This window comes from Triturus cristatus, chromosome 9, assembly GCF_964204655.1.
Source record: "Triturus cristatus chromosome 9, aTriCri1.1, whole genome shotgun sequence".
Classification (NCBI taxonomy): domain Eukaryota; kingdom Metazoa; phylum Chordata; class Amphibia; order Caudata; family Salamandridae; genus Triturus; species Triturus cristatus.
The window spans coordinates 1,058,772,815-1,058,798,818 of NC_140592.1; the positions used below are offsets into that span (position 1 = coordinate 1,058,772,815).

Below are 26,004 nucleotides of genomic sequence, written 5' to 3' on the forward strand. Positions count from 1 at the left end.
AGAAGTCAGCCGGGTCCTGACCACATCTCGCACATAAGGCGGACGGAGAGAAGCCAGCTCGATGTAGATGCCTCAGGGTTAAGTAAGCCGCGTGCAAATAGTATAATTGGATCAAGCGGAGTTTAGCGGAAGAGGTGACCATCTTGGGTGACATGAGGGCATCACGCCAATCCACCTCGTCCAGCGGGCCTACCCACTCCTCCCATTGGTCCCTGAGTCGGTCTAATGAGGTCGGGGTGTTGTTGACCAGTGACCGGTAGATGCGGGAAATACCCCCCCTCCCCAAATTGCCTAGCATGATTTGTGTTTCAGGGGGACTGTGTTCAGGGATCCTGGTATCGTCCTGTATGTGTGCATGGAGGGCGTGTCTCAGTTGTAGGTACTTATAAAATTGTGATGGGTGCAGGGAATACCTGGACTGAAGGTCTGCAAAAGAGCGCATATGGCCGCTTGCCCACACATCACCGAGTTGCGAGATCCCTATAAGATCCCAAGTGCTAAACCCCTGTAGCCCACTGACCTCCCCGAGCCATGTACCATGCCAGAGGCATGTGGTGGGTGAGTTTGTGCATCCACTGAGTATGTCTCAGGGCAGCCCGCCAGGCCAGGAGCGCGGAGCGCGTGAGGTCCGGCAAGGTGGATGGGATGGATTCCCCGTACATTAGGGCTTGGATTCAGGGCAGGCCGAGCTCATTTAGCTCAAGCCTATAGGCCGGGTCGGACCAGCCCTCGTTGAACCAGTCGTGTATGATCAGTAGACGAGTCGCCAAGTAGTATAGGTATAAATGTGTCATCCCCATGCCCCCATCGAATGACGGAATCGGACAAGTGTTTAACGCCAGCCGGGCCCTCCCTCCCCCCCCAGAGGAATTTAGTAGCCATAGTGTCTAGCTCCCGAAACCATGCCCGTGGGAAGCAGAAGGGGGTGTTTTGAAGGACGTAAAGAAACCTGGGAAGAATCATCATTTTAAATAAAGCGACCCTCCCCAAGGGGTACAGGGGTAGTGTCTGCCATCTGTGGAGGTCTGCCTTAGCTTTTCTCACGAGCGGGGTGATATTGAGGGACCAGTTCAGTTCTGGGAGGAGAGCAACCTAGATCATAAGGTACTTAAAAGACTGAGGCTGAAGCGGTATCGTGGACTGCCAATCATAGCATTCTCTGGAGAGGTGGAGTGGGACCAGGACTGACTTATTAGGATTCACTCGGAGGCCGGAGGTTTGCCCGAAAGAGTGCAGGATCTGGAGACAACGGGGACCCGATTGGGCTGGTTCAGTTAAAAAGAGTAGGACATCATCCGCGTATAGAGCGATCTTGTCCACTTTGGAGTTGGGCCATTCCCATCCCCGAACAAGATACTCGGACCGAATCAACGTCGCTAGAGGCTCCATCGCCAAGGCGAAGAGAAGGGGTGAGAGTGGGCATCCCTGCCTCGTCCCCCTTTGAATGGGGAAAAATTTGGCAAGATTGGTCAGGCGATCTTTAAGGAAATTCCACAGATAGCAGGTACCAAAATTAATTATTTCCCTGTAAGTATACTTTTGGAATGCATGACAAATGCAAGTTGGGGCACTAGAAGGAGCACTTGAGATGTAGTACCCTTAAAGAAGGTGATATTGAGCAAATGAGTCATCCCAGGCTCCACTTCAGGTTGATACCGCTGAGGGAAGACACGAATGGTCCGTTTTTATGCAACCAAAATTATCATGTGCAGATCCACATCGGGTCAAGAAATCAGTTTTACCATGAGCAAATGTAGTAAAATTGGGTAAGGGCAGGAGCTGAGGGCCAAGGAGGAGTCAGGAAAGCTTGCACCAGAGAAGCAACAGTCTCCCAGTAGTAGTTAAGGGGAGTTTCACCTCTCTGTCCCACACTCTAGGGACGTCGATACAAAGGCACCTGAGACAGAAATCTCTGTATAGAGGATGATTCCTACGACACTCAGTTAAAACTGGAGTAACTCCGTCTCTTATTCCTTCAGGGTGCAGTCTATGCTTTCTCCTGTCCAGCCATTTCGTCTTGGTCTGGACTGTCCCCGTGTAGATGTCCCGGAACAGGAGTCTTTGGCTACGACCCTCCTGGATCATGACATCAAGGTCCTCAGTGTCCTCGTGTATCACAGGACCCCTTGGGTAGTTGACTGGAATGCGGTCGTCAACTGCACTGCTCCTTTCTTCCTCGGTCAAGTTTCTAGCTGACAACGATACTTCCTTGTTGTGGATTCAGTCAATCCGGGGCTCCTCCTCTCCAGTGGTGCTCTGTCCTGTTGGTCTGTCCCCTTCCGACTCGCGTGCTTCCTCCTTTACCTGCAGCGGCGCATCGTGGGTGACGTCATCGTGAATGGCTGGTATGCTGCTGTAGTCACCAGCGAGAGACATCTTAGCGCCCATCTTGGAGGTCCCGGGTGTGTTGGCTGCACTATCACACTCCTCTTAACTCAGACACCCTCTATGCCCAACACCCCAATCCGCACCATCCCAAGGGGATATTTAAAACCTGTTCAACAGGACTTTGGACTGCCAGACTCTGAACACAAGTATTATGTCGCCATTCGCCATTAGGTAACCCATCCGTCAATATGCCCACATGCTAGCAGGCCGCTCACCCCATTTGAACGCTTGACTTCTATCGAGGCAGGATGATCGGTGTCTGCTGTTGAATATTTATGCCCTCTTGAACACCTCTACCAAATCTCTGATTTTCCGCTAGGACACGGTGGGAGCTGAAGTGCGAGCACCCATTTATGGTCAAGGAATGGTCTGACATCTTGTGGCGGGTTCGCACCTCAGCTTTTAGCGCCTCATGTAGGAAGAACCTCCTTAAAATTGTCCACTACTGGCATTATACACTCTCCATTCTGGTTAAGTGATAAGTGGCGACAGGTGTTGACGCCACTGTTATCATTCAGGCACACTATCCCATCTATTGAGGCACTGCACTAAGTTGAACCGCTATTGGACTGAGGTCCTCAAAGAAATTGATAACATGTTTAACACTGAACTACCCCACTTCCCCAGCCATATTTTGTTGGCACTGCCTAATGCCCTCACGTACCCACTACACTCAGCTATGGGGAGGGCCATAACCCTGGCACTGTGTGCCGCGAAGCAGGTTTTGCTGTCATGATGGGGCACGAACATCATACCCACACATGCAGATTGGACTTACAAACTCTGGGACCTGCTCAGTATAGAGCAGTTGGTAGCAGTTGTGGACCATACACTACCTAACTTTGAGAAAATGTGGGGCCCCTGCTTGAAATATTTGTCTACCTACCACTTTTAGAGAGCTCTCCTGCCCAATATACTTGCAGGTGCTACGCCTTACGGCAGGTACGGAGCCCAACCCATAATACTTCTGCATGGTGGGAGGGAAAAAGGACGTAATAGAGATATCATATGCACAAGCATGGTTTGGTTACTCTGTCTATTTTGAATGTCTGTCACTCTTAACTTTGGTTTCTTCCTCCATTTTCTCACTTTTCTTCTCTCACTGCCAGCCATTGGATGCAGGCGAATGAACATGTTGTAACTTTATTCAAATAAATAAAAATTGATACAATCCTAAAACCTGCATAAAGCAGGAGGCACATATCAGCATAATAACCCTCTTAATATGGAATAATATGCAGATTTTCACACAATATTTGTGGATCCGTACAGATATTCCCAGTGCCACAGACAAAAATTTATAACGGTTGGGTTTAGAAGTGGGGATACTAGTTGGAATCTGAGATTCTGAGTAAACAGTACTCGCACACTTAAATCTTGCCAACTTCTACACTTTTCGTTCATGAAAGAGAGTACCTCTGTGGATGGCCAGAATACTAAATACACTTTTAAAAATACATTTTTAAATTTGATAATTATTTAAAGAAATCAAAACTATAGGAAGTAACATGTTTTTAACATAATAACATTGGCTGTCAATTGAAGGCAGGAGTATAATTAAGCTGGCAGGCACAGTACTGAAAAGCCTTTATTCATCCTTATTAAAGTGCTGGGCTGGGAAATTATCTAAATAAGAATTCACTCACTTAAGAGCTAAGAAATTCTCCTCCTTCAAAAACCAATCTTCATGAAGAAAATGATACTCAACCAGTTTTTTCAGGGCCCACACAGAAGATATGGCCCCCCTATTAGAACCAACCAATCCTATCAAACATTCACTACTACTAATCAGACAATTGTATGCCTTAATGCCTCATTGATACAAAGGCTCAAAGATGTGCCAACGGTTGCCGTCAGGAGACTGTTTGTTTACTAGTTCTGTACATTAACTTGGAAGTTCTATTAACCTGTACATATGTATGTTCATTATATCTATTGTTTGATCGCATATCTAATGTTATCTTTCTATGTAGCTCTATAAAATGTTCGGTTACATATTCAGATCTAATAGGAGCAAAACAAAATAAGTAAATAAGTCAAAAAAGTCAAACTAGTACATTTGTTGATGTTATAGGGAGATTGACTCAAGTTAAAATAAAAAACAAAAAGTAAAACAAATAACCTTAACCCAGCCAATTTAAGAATTGCGGAACCTGCCCTATGTCCTCACAAACCACAGAGTCACGTGAGGAAGTTAGGTCTTTATTTAGTAATATCCTGACCATGGGAAATCGGTGAAGCATTGCTGAATCTGGAGATATCCTTGAGGCAGATGTAGGATCACAAGTAACATTACATGCTTCATCACAAGATCCCATGTGAAATTCAAAAAGCTAAAATACAATAAAAAGCTCAACACAAACACAGAAGTACATAACAGGGACCGTACAAAGAATCATGAACTTCTTTGGTGCTAAGGACGTGATGGATGCGTTCTCAGCAAAGGCGCTCGGAGTCCTAGCAACCCACCCCCTAAGGGCGAAGCACTGACGCTCCCACCCCCCATCTAATGCCCCCCTCTCCAGTGATCTGATGATGTCAGTAAGCACACAGAGCACCAACGGCATCAAAACAAGACAGTTACCCGCTGGAAGCCATTTGCTTCCAGCGCATCCAGGAGGAAAGTCCGTTTTTTCCTCCGGGAAAAATCGGAGGGGCAGTGAGACATCTGGAGAAAGGAATGAGTTTTTCCTTTCCTCCGATGTCTCTCTGCAGTACATTCCTGCTGCGTGATCGCAGGTGGAACCGCAATCGCGCATCAGAAATTCACCCATTAGACACCAGGGATGTTATTTTGTTGAGGGGTGTGGCCCCTTGGGCAAGGGTAACTCCCCATTATCTGGCCCATGTTTTGGTAGTTTCTGACCACGGCCCCACCCCCCCAAATCAAAATATTTTATTAGGCCAATCCGCTCCTGGGGGAGGTCACAAACCCACTAGATAACAGGAGTCACAGAAATAACATGTCAGGGAGTAGCCCCCTAAGCAAGGGTCGCTTCCGAACTATATTCCTACAGGATTTGGATGTTTTCACCCCCCAGTTTTAGCCGAGGGTTGCTACCCAGTATCGTCCACGCATGTCTTTATTTTCTGTTCTTCCTAGAGAGATTAGACTTTTCTAAGGCCAATCTATCAACTGGGGAAGGGGGCGTGACGAAGGCAGGGGGGACTACTATATACCACGAGATACAAAAAAATTAAAAAAAGAGAAAACTGCTGTTTTGATGTTGGCTCGAGAGTACTGCCGTTTGGCTGGCTGTGGGGGTGTACTGGCATTTGGCTGGCAGTGTGTGTGGACACACATGGGGCAGCGTTTGGCTGATGGCATGTTTGAACTGGGACTGGCTCCAGGCTGGCGATATGAATGGCTGGGGTTTGGATGGTGGTGTGTGTGAACTGGTGTTTGGCTGGGGTGACGGTCACTTCCCCCTGGGGCGCCAATTTCTTGCCTTTGCTTTGTTGCCACCTTGGGCGCAGATCGGATATTAGAGATGCCCATCTCCCCCCAGGTGGAGACTTCATAGTTTTTTATAATATTAATGGTTTTATTTCTTGCCTTGGTGGTGACACCCGATTACAAATTCTGCACTGGTAGATCTGCAGGTCACGTAGTGCATGTGTAAGGAAACTGTCTTGAGTAATATTTACTTCAAATGAGTGTCATTATCCTGCTTAAATGTTTTTTTTAATCATAACAAATTTTATTGGGTTTCAACAATATATCAGGGCAAAGCCGGCCCACATCCGTATACAGGAGATTCTAATGTAAAATCAAGTGAACAACTAGAACACAAGAACTTGCACAGTCAAACCCCGGTCACCCTCCCTCACCCCTCCACCATGTCTCCAATAATGCTGAGCGACCATAGTGTTGTATTTCCGCATCCAGCTGAGATTCCATAGCCTGGACTGTGGCCAACACTATACCCCCCTGCAATCTGCCCATCGCTGCCATATCTTCTAATGCTTTTGTGGGCATTTCCTCGCCTGGAACACTGCCGCCTCCAACCCTATACAGTGGTCTATCCAGCTCTTCCATGCCCTCAATGATGCTGGTGTGTTTGCTTTCCACAGTCTAGCTAAGTTTCTTTTCACCAGCGTAAGCCGCAGAAATAACAAGTGCTGTTTGTAGCAGTTCCTGCTTTTTCCCTTCATGCTATGATTGAATGTTGTTTTTAACTGTTGTAATAAATGTAGCATATTCAGCTTATGATTTTATTATCTCCAAAATTCACGTTTGGATTTGTCCAAGATCTATATTGTGTTGTCTAGTGTGTGATTTGTTTTTGTTTTTCCCTTCTAGGGAGATATTGTTGGTGCTTGCTGGGTCTATGCGGATTAGGTTCAGTTCTTCAGCCTAGCTGTCTGTGGCAAGTATCTTTTTAGAGTAGCAAGTTCATTGTGTTGGTTGTATTGATAGTCCTTTCAATACCATTATATGTCAATCGTGTATTTACTGTCTGATACAGCCGAGTTTCTTGAGCTCTACTTTGACACAGTGTTATTTAATGTTGTCTTGTTTGTTATTTTTGTTTCATTTATATGTAGAGTAATGTGTTGAGGAATTGTAGTTCAGTGTTGTGTACAGTATTTTAATTGTATGTATGTGCAAATGTGATCTGTAACATGTTCACTTCTCAAATTCCATATTCCACTATACTAATTCACAACTAATCCTTTATGGGTTCTAGAGTAGCATGCTACTCGCCAATAAAGCGTTTCAACACCCCATCAGTGTTACAAGCGCTATATAAATGCAAAACATTTTCCCTTTTCTAACCCTCCGCAACCCTTCTCAATCCAAATAACTGACTAACATATCCACCACTCAAATTAATTTCATGTTTCACCATACTAATTCAACACTAATCCTTAGGGGTTCCAGAGTAGCGTGCTACTTGACAAAAAAGTGCTTCAAAATCCCATCAGGAGTAGCGAGCACTATATAAATACAATCCTCTTTCATCCCGCCACCTACCCATCACAATCCAAATAACAGATTAACATATCCACCACTCAAATTACTTCATATTTCACTGTACTCATTTTCAACACTCCCTCTTTTATCCTTCTGCTATCCTTCCGAATCCAAATAATTGACTAACCTATCCACCACTTAAAATGTACTTGCATGTTTCACTATACTAATTCAACACTAATCCTCTATGGGTCCCGGAGTAGCGTGCTACTCGACGAAAAAGCGCTTCAACGCCTCGTTAGGAGTAGTAAGCGCTATACAAATGCAATTACAATACAATACAATACAATAAGTAAGCATTATGTCTGCCCACAAGCTGACCGCCGAGCAGATTGTACATTTTTATTTACCTGCCCCTTAACATGGCTCTAAGACTGACTGTATCTGTGGCAGAAAACCACGTTGAAGATTCTGGCAGTGGATTTTCAGTTCGAGAGGAATCATCAGATGATGAATCCACTATAAGTGCTGATGAAGTGCCTCTTTTATAGAAGGACAGTGATATGCCAGTAGTGCAGCAAGAGTAAGCTGGACTGCAACCAGGGGGCTGGAAGGCTTCCCATTGGAAGTTCTGAACCATGGGCTGGCCCTAACATGGTGGAGACATTTTTCCTGCCTTTAGTGGTGTTTCAGGGTGTCATGTCAATACAGAGAATGTTTTGCCTATCCATTTCTTCCAACTGTGCATTGATGGTGTATTTTTGGATTATATTGTTGAGAAGACTGATCTGCATGCAGAACAGTTTGAGGGACAACAGCTACCCAGTAGATTCCCACAAATCTTTATGAGATTAACCAGTTCAGGAGTTTAATTTTACTGATGGGATTGATAAGGATGCGATCACTGTCTTTATATTGATCTACTAGTCTCTTGATGGCAACTTCTATATTTCTAGCAACTATTAAGTAGAGATCGGTATTTTATGGCATGACAGAGGCTAAAATTAGGCAAACCTCCTTTATTGCCAGCTCACAGCCGCAATTGAAGAATATAGAACTTCAAGAACATTCAAACAAGGTATAAAGCCACCCCACATGCAGACTTCTTCCTTCTTTGTTGCTGCTGCTCATAAGGTATGTATTATCTCTTCTTTCTGTACTATCTTCTTTGAAAAATTGCTTGTACCATATCACCTTCACCCTTCCATGTGGGACAAGTACTTCATGGTTTATTTTTGTTATTGCTTAAATACTGGTATTTTATTTGATTAATCGTTTTTTTTTCTCAATTCCCTTGGGGAGGAGGCTGGCTCTACCGCGTTATTTCTGCCCAGACGGGAATTCTTTCTTTCTTTAATGCCTGGATGGTAGTTTTTCCCTCCATACCAGGCATATGTTTATGTTATTCGGCTTTTTCAGGCTGGATAAAATAATTATATGGTGGTTCTGCTATGTACTCCCGTTGCAATAGCAGCGGAAGCCTCTGTGAGGAAAGCATTGTACGCTACATGCGTGCCGGCAGACATTTTAGTAAATTGGGAAGAGAATGGAAAAATGAATACAGTGGCCATTTTAACTCATTGGTCAATCTAATTGAATTCTGGCAGTTGTAGTCCAACCAACTGTGGGAACAGCTGTTTCTTTCGGGGTCTTACTAACTTGATAGCTGTTTTATTCAAACATGTTTCTTGAACCCTTAGAAAGCACTATGGAGGATTAATTTGAGGGGTTAATAAACAAGGCCCTCGAGAAGGTAATGGGTTCGCTCGACCATTAACAGAAAATTGGAAGCCCTCTCAAAGAGGGGACGGCCAGTTGCTGGTACATGACACCCTGAAAGGGCAGATGGACCAGATATAGTCCAGAGGAATAGGGCTGCAGGGGAAAGCATGCCTAAGGAGCAAAAAAGCCTAAAGCCCCTAGCAACGTTTTATCACGCATAGGCGGTGAAATGAGCGGCGCTTTGGGAACTACAGATTGGCAAGAAAAAGGCCTGGAAAGTCCCATCTCAATCAACAGCGATGAGGGTTTGGAGGCTGAATCGACCGCTCCTGCTCCTCTGAATTAGACACCGATATCGAGGAGAGAGAAGATAGGAGGATGGGAATGTCTGATGAGACATCTAAGGCCTCAGGCTCTAAAATGGGCATTGTAGATCCTTTTGGGGAAAATATGTTTGCTACCCTTCTCATCAAACACCCTTTGTCCCCCGAGTGGGCCCCTTCTCAGCACATTGCTGAGTACCTATCATTTTGGATCTGGAAAGAAGTTCCGAAAGAGGTTAGATCTCGCTTGTGATCTGAATGCCCATGCCCCTCCCTCCCGGACAAGGATGCAATGACCCCAGAACTAGATGTGAAAGCAGTGGCATTCATTGCCATGGGTGGAAAGGACCTTAGAAAAGGTCTGGACAAGAGCCTGAAGTCTTGCCAGGACCTTCTTACTGACATTACTGGTCCTCTAACAAAAATGTTTGAGATGGTAGCTTATCTCAGCAACACTCTTATTGACCCTAAGGAACTACGCCAATGGGCCCAGAGGGAAATCTGCCTCCTGGAGAAACGTGAATACTGCGCTCTCAAATGGGAGGAGAAAGTGCATTCTAATCAAAATCGACCCTAAACAGATCGAGCTGGCCAGTAAGGAAGGAGGTCCTGTCTCAGGTTCTACTCTTCAGTCATGATTTCATAAGGGACATGGCCAAATATGTGGGAGTATTTAGTTCCATTCAGAAGTCCCAGAGGGACATTATAAGAGCGTTCCAGGATAAGGTTTTTGGCAGGGCCGGAAACAAGGGTTTGGTTTCTCTGAAGTGGTCAAGCTTCAACAAGACCCTTCCTGGGCTGTGGTGCAAGGTTCCCGCATTCAAGCTTCGTCACCCATTCAAGCTTCTAATCCCAGAAGCAGAGATGCCGCAGGAGGATCCTGCAGAGGTGATCAAAAACAGAGAGGCTTTTCCACAGGTTAGGGTTTAGAAAGACCTTTCAGAAAGTCTTTAAAGGTGGGAGGCAGACTGGCACAATTTTGTGGAAATGTGAATTTAGTGACGCAGGATTTTTGGGTCTGGACACTGTAAGGAGGTACAAGATTGAGTTTGTGTGTACGTCATACAAATGAAGATTCCTCTGTAAATTATGTTTTCGCAGGAGGACACAAACCTAGTGTCACAGGAGGTAGAGGATTTCCTGACCAAAGGAGAAATTCGAGAGGAAAAGAGTTGGGTTTTGTCAGCAATATCTTCCTAGTAGAGAAGAAGGGCAAAGGTTTGAGGCCGGTGATAAATCTGAAAGATCTAAATGAATGGGTGGTCTACCATCATTTCAAAATGGAAGGTATTCACCTTTTAAGAGATGTATTAAGAAAAGGGAACTGTCTGACAAGATTAGACTTCAAGGATGCATGTCCAACCATCCCAATTTGGACCCAGCATCAGAAATGTCTCCAACTTACTTGGATGGGCAAGCTTTGGCAGTTTTACAGTCTCCCTTCCGGGCTCTTTCAGCTCCTTAGTGTTTCAGTTCTGCATCCAAAAGCAGCCTGGTTCAGAGCAAGGCAGGTGAGAAAAAGAATATACCTGGATGATATTCTGCTAACGGCTCAGTCCTGAGAGTTGGTTTCTCATTATACAGATCTCATCATACACTTATTAGAACACCTGGGTTTTGTAATAAACCGGAATTAATCAGGTCTGCTGCCGAGCCTGAGATGCAATGTCTGGGTTTTGTCGGAAATACAATACAGGCAGAATTAAAGTTACTAGGGGAGAAGCTAACAAAGCTTCGCCAGGAGTTGAGGAAAATATTAGGGAAAAAGGAGTTCCCCTTAAGGTTTATAGCGAGGATCCTGGGTCTCCTGTCCTCGACGATCTAGGCAATTTTCCCGGTACCCAGCATTACCGCACCCTCCAAAGACTCAAGGTAAGAACATTGAGAGCAACCCAGTCTCACTCCTAAATGCTATTTTTGCACCAGGAATCAAGGAAGGAACTACTATGGTGGCTCAAGAATGCCGAGGCATGAAATGGCAGAGCCATTTTTGGGAGGAGCGGGAGATAATAGTAGAGTCAGAGGCAAGTTTAGAAGGCTGGGGTGTAAGGTGTGGCACCTCATCAGCAGGTAGATGCTGGACACTTCAGGAGAAAGAGTTGCACATCAACTGCTTACAATTACTGGTAGTTTCATTTGTAATTTGCTGCCTCGCCAATGGCTTAATGAAGTGTTCTGTGATGTTATGTATGGACTGCGTATCTGCAGTAAGGTACGTCAACAAAATGGTGGGCCCTCACTCCAAGAGGCTTGCAGATCTAGCCAAGGTTTTCTCGGGTTACTGCTTAAGCAAAGGAGTTTCAGCAGTGGCAGATCATATTACTGGGTTAAGCAATGGTGTGGTGGATTGGTTTCCCCGTAATTTCAGATATTCCAGCAACGGGAGGTTGTACAGGGACATATTCCTGAATATCCAATCGAGATGGGGACCCTTCGGAGGGGACCAATTTTTCAGCTGTAGGCGGACCCTTAGGCTTGGGGGTGGATACCTTCCTTCAGAATTGGAGGGGGTCTAACACCTTATGCTTTCCCTCTATTTGCATTCTACCAAGACTGCTCTTACATGTACACCAGAGTGGACAGATGATGTTAGTGATAATGACTATAGACTTCACATTCTTCATTTCGATATATGCAGAGGAATAATTCTAGAGGCAGAAGGAGACTCACACCTTCTTGTAGAGCAAGGGCTACTGGTGCTCATAGCCTGGAGGATTGCAGGAGACTGTGGCAGATCCCAGGCCTTTCGGCAGACACTTTCCTACTCATAGGAACAAGGAAAGCATATCGACTGGCTTGGGTGAAATGGGTTTCTTGGAGTCTTCGACCGAAATAGATCAGTTTCAACTGAGCTAGTACATGTGGTTAATTACCTATCGGAATTATTTGCGTCAGCGCTCTCCTATAGAACAGTTAATGTTTACAGATCAGCTGTAGCAGCGGGTCATTGTTTGGAGTCTCTGTGGGTCAGAGCTTACTGACTAAGAAAATCAAGTGAAGTATGTGAGAACTAAACCCACCTACTGCGAAAAACCCTCCTTTATGGGATGTTAGAGATGTTCTATGGGTCCTTGTGAGGTAGTGCGAGAACTCTGGTCTGCCTCTGAAGTGTATGTCTCAAAAGCTTTTAGATGGACTTCAGACATGAAGGCCTTGGATGTAAATGTAAAATGTAAATTTGATACTTGTATAGCGCACTACTCACCCGCAAGGGTCTCAAGGCGCTTGTACGAATACCGCTGTGGAACCCATCCTGGCTTTCCTTGTGAGGCGTCCACTCCTGGGCACCCCCAAGGTGGAGGCCAGGCATCCTTAGCGTTGTGGGGGCCGTTGTGGAGATTAAGCAAGCTATTGCCCAGAGTTGCAGAGTGGGACTCCATGATTGGAATAGGCACCGAGGCGAGAATTATCAGGTCCGTGGAATTTTTGAGCCCAAGACCCGCCGAGGCGGGGAATTTAACCCTGGTCCCGGGCTAGACCTCTGCATCAGGGTCTGCCGCTCTAATCATTGAGCCACACTTCTCCACTGGATGTCACTATCAACCTGAAGGGGTTTGCTTTTATTTTAAAAGGAGAACAAATACTATGTCAACTTCTGTTTTCTATCCTTTCTTTACACAAAATTAAAGACTTTGCATAGTGAAATGCTTGAAGGAGTATGAGAGGAGAACTGAAGGGTTTAGATGAAATGCAGCACAACTGTTAATCTCTCACAGATGGCTTCATAGGGCTGTTTCTTCCCCCACCTTAGCGAGATGGGTGAAGGAGGTTATAAATGAGGCAGGTGTGGATGTCACTATGTTTGGCCCACACTCCCTTAGGGGTGAGTCAGCTTCCAAAGCTTTTATCTTGAATAGTTATCTTGTTCATTGCCCCAAAAGAAGGAAGAATGTTGTGTGTGGGGGGAGGTTATGCCTCGTTAAAATGTTCTCTTAGTTCTATATTCTTCGATTGTTGCTGCTGTGAGCTGCCAATAAAGGAGATTTGCATATTCTTAGCCTCCGTGGCTTTAATTAAATCCAAATTTTCTGCCCACCAGGCTGTGAAAAATCTAAATTTTCTTCAGTAGCGGATGCAGCATTTGATACATAATGCTACAACAGTGCCACTAGATCACCCTGAGCGTCTCTCTTCAAGATTTGGCCAGTCCTTGATCATTTAGTAGATCGTTTCTCAGAGATCTATGTTCCAGGGAAAGATATGCCTGTGGCTGAGTCTCTGGTCTTGTTCAAGAGGCATTTGTTTTTCAGACAATACATAGCTAATAAGAGAGCATGTTATGGTATTAAGCTGTACATGCTGTGTGAAAGTGCCACTTGATATGCGTATAATTTCAGGATGTCCACTAGTAGGGATTCTACAATTTACCTCCCCCTGGTTGTCCTTCCACGTTTGGAGTCCGCGCGAAAATTGTGTCGGAACTTGCCAGAGCACTTTTTTTTCTTCGAAGGTCACCGTTTATATGTGGACAATTTCTACAAAGGTGTACAAATTATTTAAAGAATTGTTCGGAGTGGGCACTGTGACAGGTGGTACAATAAACTAACTGTAAAGAGCTTGTCTATAAAAAAAGCTTAAAAGGGGGCAGAGCAGTGCTTTGCATAGTGACTAAATTCTTGCTGTGAAATTTTCAGACAGAAGAGATGTCCGCATGCTGACAACTATTCATGATGAAAGTACTGTGTCTGTCTGGAGTCAGGTTGCAGAAGTGCACAAACCTATGTGCTTTACGCGTCCAATCGGTTCAGTGTGGGTGTTTCCGAAATGAAAGTGGTGTGGTCCATGGTCAAGTCCGAATAGCATTTGGCTAGCGGTGTGTCAGAACTGGCATCCGGCTGTCAGTGTGTGGCTGGTGGTGGGTTTGAACTGGTGTTTGGCCGGCGGTGTGTGTAGTGCCTTGCTGCTGGTCACTGTATACACACTGGCAGCCAAACACCAGTCCACACACACCACCAGTTGGTAGGCGATGTGATAGATGTGTCAGTCCTGTGGGCATATGAAAGTGATGGACCCTTGAATTGCAATGCTTGTTGATGTGAGTGTTATAATGTGCTGGACTCACGGCTGGCATGAATGGTTTTGTGTGTGTGATGCACGAAAGGTGAGTGAACGGCCTCAAAAGCAGATGGTGTCTTGTCATGGCTTTACAGCTCACAAGCTGTCTCTCACTGGTTCAGTTTTGAAAAATTATAATTCCCTTATTAACAATGATTTCTAAGTTTGAATTTTCATGAAATGTATGGTCAATATAATTTACATTTTCAACTTTTTACTCACCATCGTGCTAAATCCAACCAGTATATGTGTGTAATTGACAAGTAAGTGGAAAGAGAGACATGCTGCCACATTGCACAGAGCACTTTGGAGGCATTTTTAACAACCAATTTGTTTTCACAACAGAATTTTATTGTTGACAGCCAAAGCAAAAGGAATGCCTCACAAGGCACCCAAAATACACATTATGCAGTGACAAAGATGGTCATCAACATTTTCAGCGTGATCATGACAATGGTCACACAAGGAACTAGTTACAAAGAGAAATAATAACAAGAGAACAAAGAACTGAACCACGTTGCTTCCGTCAAACAGAGGGAATTGTCGCATACATATAGAAAGTCCATGTCATTTGGAATCACATCTATCAAAATTATAGCACATAGTCCAGTGCGCTAGATTCACAGCAGTTAGTCCGCGATGACGGGCGGGGGAGGAGGCTCCAATAGAGACCTCTATAGTCGACCCACCTCTTCCAGATCTTATAGTGTTTCTTGGGGCACCCCCTCGCTTCAAAGACAGGAATTTCTAGGCCCATTCAGAAGTCCAAACCCCGCTTCCAGACCTCAAGCAATGGCGGGGATTCCTCCTTCCAGGCTCAGGCAATGTCTTTTTTTGCCAACGTAAGACCTAAAAATAGAAGGTGACGCTTGTACTTGTTGCCACCCAGGTCCTCTGTAATATGGAGCATGGCCAGCTTCGGGGAGGAGGGAACATCCCACCCCAGTACTTCAGACAGACATGTAAGCATCCCCCTCCAGAACCTTGACAAAGTAGGGCAGGACCACACAGTGCGTAGGAAGGTGCCCTCCAACAACCCACAGCGCAGACAATGAGGAGATGCCAGAACTGAAAGCAACAAAAAGAGATGACTGGGCTGTTCCTTAGGACAGGAAAGAGGAAAAGATCACTAGGGAAAAAGGGTTAGTGCTCAATGGAGGACAACCCCTGGGTATCCAATTAGTTGGATATAATGGCCTCACACACCCTTGCGAGTGTCATGCTTCATCATCGGCAATGCTCCTCGTCGGGCAGGCGGTGCAATGCCCAACGGGCTCACCTCTAAGAGGGGCTCTTTATCGGAGATCTTTTATCCAACTGCCTATGAGTGAAGTGGGGGTGAGGGGCCAGGACAGAGTAGATAGTGTGGGTGAGGATAAAATGTGGCCTAAGGTACCGGAAAGCAATTTTTATTCTGGTGGTCTTCTGCCACAAATAAAATCAAGTATAGCCGGTACTCAGGGGGACTATGGTTTCCCGGAATGGACCAGGGCTAGAGTGCAAATGGTGTGGTCAACATGTTTCTCGCTTCTAGTACAATGACTGCGATTCTTCAGGACCTAGTAAAAAACTACAATCTACAAAACATGACCTAATGATTAGTATCAGTTTAAATACAGCACATAAGTTGTACTACCTGTATGACACTGCTCCTACCTAAAAAGTGAAGATAAAGGAGAACATTACCACAGGTAAGTAACAACATGTGACCCTGTAGTGACCGTGAACACACTGTGAAGAAGTGACATACTAGTGCAAATAGTGACTAGTATGTGATTAAAACCAAGTTAAAAAGCTGGTAGCATCAGTATCCATTAGAACTACTACACGCACCTATGGAAACGGTGATACTGTTACTCACCTAAGGGTTAGAGTTATAGGGTGTCAACAGTACCCGGTGGAACTGACATCAAGAGAGAAGCCATAACCTTTCAGGCTGGGAAGAAAAGGACAAAAGTGGGATGGTATTGAGAGGTAAACTCAAATGTAGGGCGCATATGTATCCTGCTGCCTCGGTGCAGGCGTTCTGTCTAGGGGTAGAAAGCCAAATGGTGGAAAATTGGCCAAGTAGTATGTGTTTGAGGCACTACACGGCACTACGTGAGTAATCTAAATATCCTCTATCCAGCCAGTGGTAATCAGTTGGTAGATAGTGGACTGGGCTGGGTTGGTATCTAACAATGGGGAGACGCTCCCATTGTAGTTAGATTACAAAGATATTGCAAAGATAGCGTCACAGTGAGTACTGGTCAAAAACGGATATTAATTCCTGGTAGCTGTAAAAGCGCACAATGCAAAACTGCTGTTTATTCCTCCCAGGGCCGCTATTAGAATAACAGGAAAATAGTTAGAAAATAGTCAGGCAATAGGACCCTGCAGTGCGGTAAAGAGGTTTTAGTCATAAGGGTTGGAAATCTCTGTTGGTTTAGAAGGCGGTACACTTACTTTCTACTGCTCGTGTCAGAACGCCATAACCTGTGTTTTGTAAAGTAAGCTCTATGGAGAAATTTAAACTGAATAGGACGCAGGCAGGCCGCGATAACAGCACTACGTGGGGACTCCAGGGCCTCCACCCAGTCGTCTTCCTCCAAGGCGCACAAATCTTGCTGCCACACCTCTCTGAGTCTATGTACGGTTGTAGGTGTATTGTTAATTATCGTACGGTATATTTTTGTGATCTTATGGTCTCACAATTCCCCCATAAAGACCTTAGCCTCAACAGGGTTGAATTCGGGTATTTCCGTAAGGCGGGATATATAAGGGGTAAAGGCATGCCTGAATTGTAAATAACGATAGAAATGTGTGCGGAGCATACCATATTCTGTTTGCAGTTTAAGGAAGGTCTTGAGGGTACAGCCACGCACAACCGCCCCCACTGTGTCTGTTCCTATGCCCCCCCAACCCCGAAATCCATTAACAACCAATTTTTACTTATTTTGAAAGGGCTGACATATTTTAAACGCGCACTGTACCTTTTAGGCTCTTGCCTCAAGCCGACTCCCCGGTCCACCACTGAAGTTCCAGTTGTGTGGAGGGAGGCAGCAAGAGGAGGCGGGGCTCAAGACAGGCAGGCGGAGTCACAGTCGACTACTTAGTCACATGGCAGCGCGGACACGCAGCGACAAGAAAGTGGAAAGAAAGACACGCTGCTAGATTGCGCAGAGCACTTTGGGGGCATTTTAACAACCAATTTTTACTTATTTTAAAAGGGCGGAGTTATTTTAAACGCGCACTGTACCTTTTAGGCTCCTGCCTCGAGCCGACACCCCGGTCCACCATAGAATTTCCGGTTGTGTGGAGGGAGGCAGCAAGAGGAGGTGGGGCTCAGGACAGGCAAGCAGAGTCACAGTCTCCTACTTAGTCGCATGGCAGCGCAGCGGACGGACGCAGCGGGCGCGCTGCTGGCACGCCACAGGAAAGCCCGTCTGCGCCCTTCCGGGACCAGGGGCCAGAACCCCATGTCCTCTATCTAAAGACAATTTAAGGTACTCTTCATTCCAACTGCATCAACTGTGGACCCCCTTCAAAGACATATGCCTGCACCCCATTAGTATCATAAATGGACCCGCATCCTGCACTAACTGTTCCTTTGACCCACATAATATCCTACGACCACACCCTATACCAAAATCCCCGAGTGGTTACAAAATGTTTCTCCTCCATTGCAGATCCCTTCCGAAAAACATGTAGTCGAAATTAACCTATTCCTGAATGGAGATCAGGCCGATGTTCTGTTCCTAACAGAAACTTGGCTCCACAAGGACTCTGAGCCATATTTGGAGCAAGCATTGCCCCCTGGCTACTACATCTTGATGAAAGATAGGGAACTGAGGAAAGGAGGAGGCCATTATTCTGAGAGAGCACTTGATGGGTCGCATTGCGACGGATACTATACTAGACTGAGAAAGTATGTTCTCCGCGATCTCCTTTGCACCAACCCTCTCCCTATCAGGAATTCTCATCTACCGCCCCTCTGGCCCATGCAGGTTATTTGTAGAATCCCTTACAGGTACTGCCGCTTGACTAGCAAGCACAGCGCCTGATATTACCCTATTAGGCGACTTTAACTTGCACTTACAGAATCCTCTCAAGTCGGATGCCTTAGATCTCACACAAAATTGACTGGCCATACAACTAACTCAAAAAGTGCTCTGCCCAACACATGACAAAGGTCAAATCTTAGAACCATTCTTTTCAAATAATCAACTGCTCTCAGCAGGTTGCCCCATCCTGGTACCATGGTCAGACCACTTCCTAATTCCGATCCTTTGGAATACCCCGCCCCAGACCGTGAGCACACAATCCTTAAGAGCTGGGAACGACCCTGGGCAAAACTTTTACCAGAGGCCTGGACCTCAGCCTTGTTGAATTCCAAACCGTTAGGGGACATTAATCCTAATATAGCGTCAGACAACTATAATCACTGGATCGACTCTTCCTTGGACATCATAATCCAACACAAATGGAGCCAAAAATAGCCAAAGGAGAGACAGACACCATGGTATTCAACTAAAATGCGGGAGTTTAAACAAAACTGAAAAATACTAGAGAGCCTGGAGAAAAGAATACAATACCGAGAAAAAACAGATCTAAAGAGAGTCTATTAAAACCTATCAATCAGAAATAAAGAGAGCATAAGCACTGTACTTCGAGGAAATAATTACATCGGCCGCGAACGCTCCCAGGGAAATATTCCAAATAGCAAAAAAGCTTACAAAGCACCCTGCACCGAGCTACCTTTACACTCTTCTCAGTTACGCTGTAACGAACTCATGGAGTTCTTCAATAAACAAATCCTAGACATATATAATACTTCCCCGCAGGCCACCGGTATAGACAATTCGGGCCAGGAAGTGGACACTCCAAGGGGTAGCACTCCTCGACTGGAGGACCTTCCAACCATGGACCTGTCCACCTTATCTCAACTTTTTGCCCAGGTCAAATCCAGCTTCCCTCTTGATCCTGCCCCTATCCATAAACTCCGCAAGGTAGAGGAAGTCGTACTCCCTGTTCTTCTGGAGGTGCTAAATTCCTCTATATCCATCTGGCAGGTACCTTTGTCATGGAAACATGCCATGATAAGAGCACTCGACCAGGAGTTATGGGGTAACTATCGTCCAGTCTCACTCCTCCCTGGGACCAGCAAAATACTGGAGAAATATGGCAACAAAATTCTCTCGGAATACTTAGAAACCCACTCCCTACTGCTTACCTCCCAGACAGGCTTACGTCCAAACCATGGTACGGAAACAGCTCTGTTAGCAATAGTGGAGAAATCGATAAAACTCCTCGACCAGGGAGGTTTAGTGGCTTTCATCCTACTTGACCTGAGCTCCGCATTCGATACTGTCAACTACAACATCTTATTTGACAGACTTAGAATGGTGGGAGTCTCAGGCAAGGTTTTGGCATGGATCAAGTCTTTCCTGAAGGATAGAGCGTTCCAAGTATTCAAGGGCAACTGCACCTCCAAGCGAGTGCCACTAACGTGTGGAATCCCTCCGGGCTCGTCATTAAGTCCCACTCTATTTAATGTCTATCTAAAACCTCTTGCCGAGCTAGCCCTCCCATAGGGGATCCAGTCATTACCTACGCGAACGACACGCAGCTAGCGGTAGCGTTAATACACCCGAAGAATATGCCAGTCAATCCTTAATCCTGTATGGAAACTGTTGCCGCGTGGATGGACCTGTCATGTCTTAAGACCGAGCTAATGATCTGGGGTAACAATCCCATCGCCACAGCTGGATTGAACTGGACTAACTGCCTTGGTCCTCCGCCAGCCCCCAAAGATCGGATCTAAAGCTTTTGAGTCTGGTTGGATATGTCTCTCAAATTCAACTGCCAAGCAGTCAAGTTAGCCGCCTCCTGTTTTTGTATCATCAGAATGCTGCGAAAAGTTCTCCCACTTCTCCCTACACCCGCTCGAACAGTCATGGACCAGGCGTTGGTGCTCTCCCGTCTGGACTACGGGAACTCCCTTTACCTTGGCACCCCAAAGTCTACCACAAGGAAGTTGCAGGTTGTGCAGAATTGTGCAGCCAGTCTGCTTCATTACACCCCCAACTCGCATTCGGACAAGGCGGCGCTAAAAAAACTGCACTGGCTCCCAATAAATGAATGGATAATGTTTAAATCATTATGCATAGCACACAAAACGCTCTGGGGGATCGGTCCAAAGATAAATCATTCTCTTATGGCCTTCCATCGCCCTTCAAGGTGCCTCCGGTCAGCCAGCCTGGTTTTGGCAGCGGTACCTAAAATTAAGAGAGCCCGTTCAGGGGTCCACACCTTTTCTTACAATGCCGCCAGACTATGGAACACTCTCCCCATCCAGCTGTGCTCAACGGCCCACCACCTCTCCTTCCAGAAGCAGCTGAAGACTAGGCTCGATCAGAATCTCCCTTAACCACCCAACCTTCATTTGCTTGTTGTTGCTAGCGCGGGGATGCCTAAGGGTAGCCATGCGCTTAACAAATACTAATTAAATAATAATAATAATAATAATAATAATAATTGAATAATGGATGATGGTGCAGTGATATTTGTCTATCTCTGCCAGGGTGTACATTGTTACAAGAGAAAATCTATCAACCCAAAATATTTTCCAAAACTAGACACCAGGGGCCCTCCAGGATGGTGCGTCATGTATGGATCCCATGAAATTTTCTTACCCAGAAGCCCCTGCATTACTCAAACATAGGCTACAAACACACCTCTTTTCATATTTATGTGACTCAAAGTACTGGAATCTGCAGGGAGCCACACATTTCCTGCCTCCAAGCGTTTCCACATCTCTCCCGATAAAAATGGTAATTCACCTGTGTGGGATAGGCCTAGCGCCCGCAAAAGGGGAGGGTCCAAGACGCAATGTGGTAACATCAACAAAAGGTGCACCTGCAGTTTTTGCACCTAGGCCCGACTGCCACCCAAGAAAACCAGCCAAACCCAGGCATTTATGAAAACTAGACACCCAGGGGTGACTCTCGTAGATCCCACATAGTTTTATTACCAATGCCCTGTAAACCTCAAAATATGGGAAAATCACACTTTTTCAATGCATTTCTGGGACCTATTCTTCCAGAACCAGAAGGAATGCACAAAATTCCTACCACCCAGCGTTCCCCCACTTGTCCCGATTAAAATGCTGCCTACTTGTGTGGCTGGGTCTAGTGCCGCAATAGGAATGGATCAAACTACAGTCAATGGTAGTTGTCGCAAAGAGACACTTATGAACCTTGGATCGATCCGTTTCCGTCCAGGGCACTAGGACCAGCCACACAAGTGAGGTACTATTTATATCAGGAGACTTGGGGGAATGGTCAGTAGTAGGAAATGTGTTCCTCCTTACTGATTCCGAACTTTCCATCACAGAAATGTGAGAAAATGTGTTTTTTTTAACTCAAAGTTTGGGGTCTGAAAAGGCTTCTGGGTAAGAAAACCTAGCGAGAGCAGCACATATCACCCCACCCAAGATTCCCCCGGGTGACTAGTTTTCAAGAATGTGTAGGTTTGCTAGGTTTCCATAGGTGCCGGTTGATCTAGGGCCCAAAGCCTGCAGTTACCCACATTACAAAAAAAGGGGTACATTTTCAGTGGAAAAAAGTGATGTGTCCATGTTGCGTTTTGGGCCCTTTCTTATCGTGGGGCATTAAACTTACCCACACAAGTGTGGAACCATTTTTACCAGGAGACTTCGGGGAACACAGAATAGTAGAACAAGTGTTATCACCAATTGTATTTCTCTGCATCTGTGCCTTCCAAAAGTAAGCCAGTGCGTAAGAATGAAAACATTTTAAGAAATACCCTCGTAAGTCACATGCTAGTATGTTCAGAGACGTGCAAATAACCACTTTTCCAGAACGCCATACCCTGTGCCCATTTCAGAAATACATATGTTTCTTTGATACCTATTTTTCAATATTTATATTTCACCATATGACTTGTTCTATATCCGGTACACAGTGAACAAGCATTTACAATGCAATGGTCTCGGCATTGGTAAAGTTAGAGCTATTGGCATTGCTCATGACATTATTTTTGTTTATGTTTTTAAAACATTTAAAGAAACGGCATTGTCATGAGCAATGCCAATAGCTCTAACTTTAACAATGCCGAGACTGATTGCATTTGCACCCACACAGAGCCACACACACAAAGCCACCCACACACACAGAGCCACTCACACAGAGCCACCTACACAGAGATATTCACATAGAGCAACCCACACACAAATAGAGCCACCCACACAGAGCCACCTACACACACACTGTTACCCACACACAGACAGAGCCACCCACGCATAGAGCCACCTACAAAAAAAGCCACCCACACACAGAGGCACACACATATACACACACACACATAGAGCCTCCCCCCCCACACACACACACAGAGCCACCCACACTTACAGACCTTCCCCAAGGTTCATGAGTGACATACGCACTCTACACGTGACCTCAGTGATGAGCTTCCTCCGCTTCATACCTATACGTCTCCCACTGCTTTATATATGGCTCCATTACATGCACTTGGTAACTGAGGGTGGATTATATAATTTTAATTAAGAGTGACTGAGTGGAAATATAAAGACAGAATACTAAGGGTGTGAAATACAATTCTAAAATGCACACTACCAATTCGCCAATAGCCAGGTTTCAAAATCAAAACAGATAATAGCTCGGGACTCCTAATATGTCAATCATGCTCTGACGTTTGGCCTGTCACTTGTTCCTAACCGCACACCCAATCATGGACCACGCTATGGAACGGCCATGTTGGAAAGGTTCGATTTTAGAGGAGCCAATTGCTTCCAGCGCACTGTGTCTTCTGTAAAGCAAAAGTACAACTTTCAGAAAATAACATGAAACCGTGAACCAGAACAGAGTGAGAATGCACACTCAGTCAGTTACCAAGGTAAGATCGTATCAAGAATTTTACCTTCCTCCAAGGAATACAAAACTACACGTTTTGTAGATGTGACTTCAAGTGTTATTACACCGTTTGCAGATAACAACATTATAATATCTTTTGGTCGCTCTATTCTTTCCCCTTACTTATTGGAGCCTGTCGCTCTAGCCGCTCTGTCACTGCGTCGTATTAAGCTAGTCCTTCTTCAATGTCAGTCATACACGCTGTTTCTGTATATAACTCACCCGGTTGAGAAAGGAGGTACGGAAGCTCAATTTTAGTGCACAAAACAGCGCTCCACCGCCGCTCAGCGGTGACATGACGGCCAGCACTAGATACGGGGCCGTTCTTCTGCCGAGAACGCGCACGTCAATGTCACCAGCCCAAGCTCCATACACTGACGCATGCGTGCTGGCGACTCGCTGAGAGTCGTGTATGTTGCACTGCGCAGGCGCTAGATTCGTTCGGGTGAGATCGCGGAATATTAGTGTTTTAATGCTTGTGCAAGCACGACGATTGCTGTCTGTCTAGAGTTAAAACCTAATGGATAAGTAGTCTTTCGTAAAACCTGCCAATTTAGAACAAAAAATCGTAGTTCATTTTTTTGTTGTTGATCTTTTGTGGGCCAGGGTTCGGTTGGAGGGCGCGTAGAAAGTGAGCCGAGGGTGGGTTTGCCCTTTACACCCCCGGGGCTGTCACTGCGTCGTATTAAGCTAGTCCTTCTTCAATGTCAGTCATACACGCTGTTTCTGTATATAACTCACCCGGTTGAGAAAGGAGGTACGGGAGCTCAATTTTAGTGCACAAAACAGCGCTCCACCGCCGCTCAGCGGTGACATGACGGCCAGCACTAGATACGGGGCCGTTCTTCTGCCGAGAACGCGCACGTCAATGTCACCAGCCCAAGCTCCATACACTGACGCATGCGTGCTGGCGACTCGCTGAGAGTCGTGTATGTTGCACTGCGCAGGCGCTAGATTCGTTCGGGTGAGATCGCGGAATATTAGTGTTTTAATGCTTGTGCAAGCACGACGATTGCTGTCTGTCTAGAGTTAAAACCTAATGGATAAGTAGTCTTTCGTAAAACCTGCCAATTTAGAACAAAAAATCGTAGTTCATTTTTTTGTTGTTGATCTTTTGTGGGCCAGGGTTCGGTTGGAGGGCGCGTAGAAAGTGAGCCGAGGGTGGGTTTGCCCTTTACACCCCCGGGGCTTGTTTACATCGCCGTATTCGTGTTTGGTCAAATAATATAACATCTTTGGATTGCCGCTAATGAAGCTGCTTGCATTCCTTGCTGGACAAGAAAGCACTTTAACAACGATGCGGCCAACTTCTGGGGGGTTTGAGGAGGAAACCAAGACAAGAGGGAACAAGCACACCACCGCCTTTCTCCGAGGCAGAGCAGAAATGCCTCGGAGAAACGCAGCGTCCTTTTCGGATTCGGGGGCGTGTTTTGCTGTTATCTCCTCCAGCCATTGGCTGGAGGAGATAATTAGACTTTCTGCAAAAAGCACACCCCCGATCCGAAAAGGACGGGGCATGATCGGAGTGACGGGACCTCTTCTCCAATGGCTGGCCAGCATTGAAGAGGCCAGCCAATGGAGAACAGGGGAGAAGAGGGGCGGGTTCTAGCCCCTCTTCTCCAAGTCATTAAATCTCGGATCGAGACTGCGCAAGCGCAGCCTTCGAGCCGAGACCTAAAAACCACTGTAAGGTGCAGCTCAGTTACTGGCTCTGTGCTCTTGGGTTCTTTGAAAACTCACAAACCCTATGCCCCCGCAACCAGAAGGGCCTAGGAGATGTAATGGTATATTTGCTTTTGTAAGTCGACCATCATGGCAAGAAGTTCAAAACGTAAACGTTGTTACAAATTGACTTTTTTCCTACTAATTTTCAACAGTTAGTTTCTTTGGGAAAACCTTGTGAGGTCTACACAAATGACCCCTTGCCAAATTCAGAATTTTCTCTACTGTTCTAAAATCTATAGCTCTCAGAGATCACTCTTGGGTTTCACAGGGGTTTTCACCACAAACTGGAAGTAGGCTGAAAGCACTAAAATGAGGCTGCAAAATAGTGACTTTAGCACAGCAAACCTTTTGTTGATGCCATTTTTAGGGAAAATGAGACTTTTTTTGCAAATCACTTTTTCCCATTTTCCCCAAAAACTCATTAGTTAGTATATTTTGCCTATTTTCCCAGTCTCCTCCAGGGTGATTGATTCACAAACCCTGGGTACCTTCAGAATTCTCAGGATGCTGGAAAAAGATATCACTACTTTGGTGAGGATATTTTGTATGGAAAAAAAGTTATGGATGCCGAAGCATGAGCTACCTCAAATAGCCAAAAAAGGGCTTAGTATTCTAGAGGGAAACAGTTTAGCATCCAAGGGGTTAAACCGATTCACCATGGCAACCTAGCTGTCTAGGGAACCTGTTTTATAGTCCGTCTCTGAAGTAATGCTCAAGAAAATATGGACTCCTATCCAGATAACTGCCATACAATTGTTAAAAATAGGGACATTCATCGTTAGAAATGTAGTGACTGTTTTTGTGCTGTGAGCTGCTGCCAGGGTTTACCTAGGAAAGTACTTTTGGCTTCTTGCTACGATGCATCTAGCTATTGACTGCTTTGAGGAGACTAGCCTCACATGAACACCTTCATAATTAATGAGGAGCTGCTTGATCTTCC

At 45.6% G+C, this 26,004-nt stretch overlaps 1 protein-coding gene and 1 pseudogene across 2 annotated transcripts in view; both read right to left on the bottom strand.

The window, feature by feature from the left end:
- The window catches only part of TOGARAM1 (TOG array regulator of axonemal microtubules 1), an 846,610-nt gene that overhangs the window by 578,879 nt on the left and 241,727 nt on the right, over positions 1 to 26,004 (bottom strand). The window lies entirely within an intron of this gene.
- LOC146799376 (Nuclear RNase P) lies at positions 22,793 to 22,887 on the bottom strand (annotated as a pseudogene).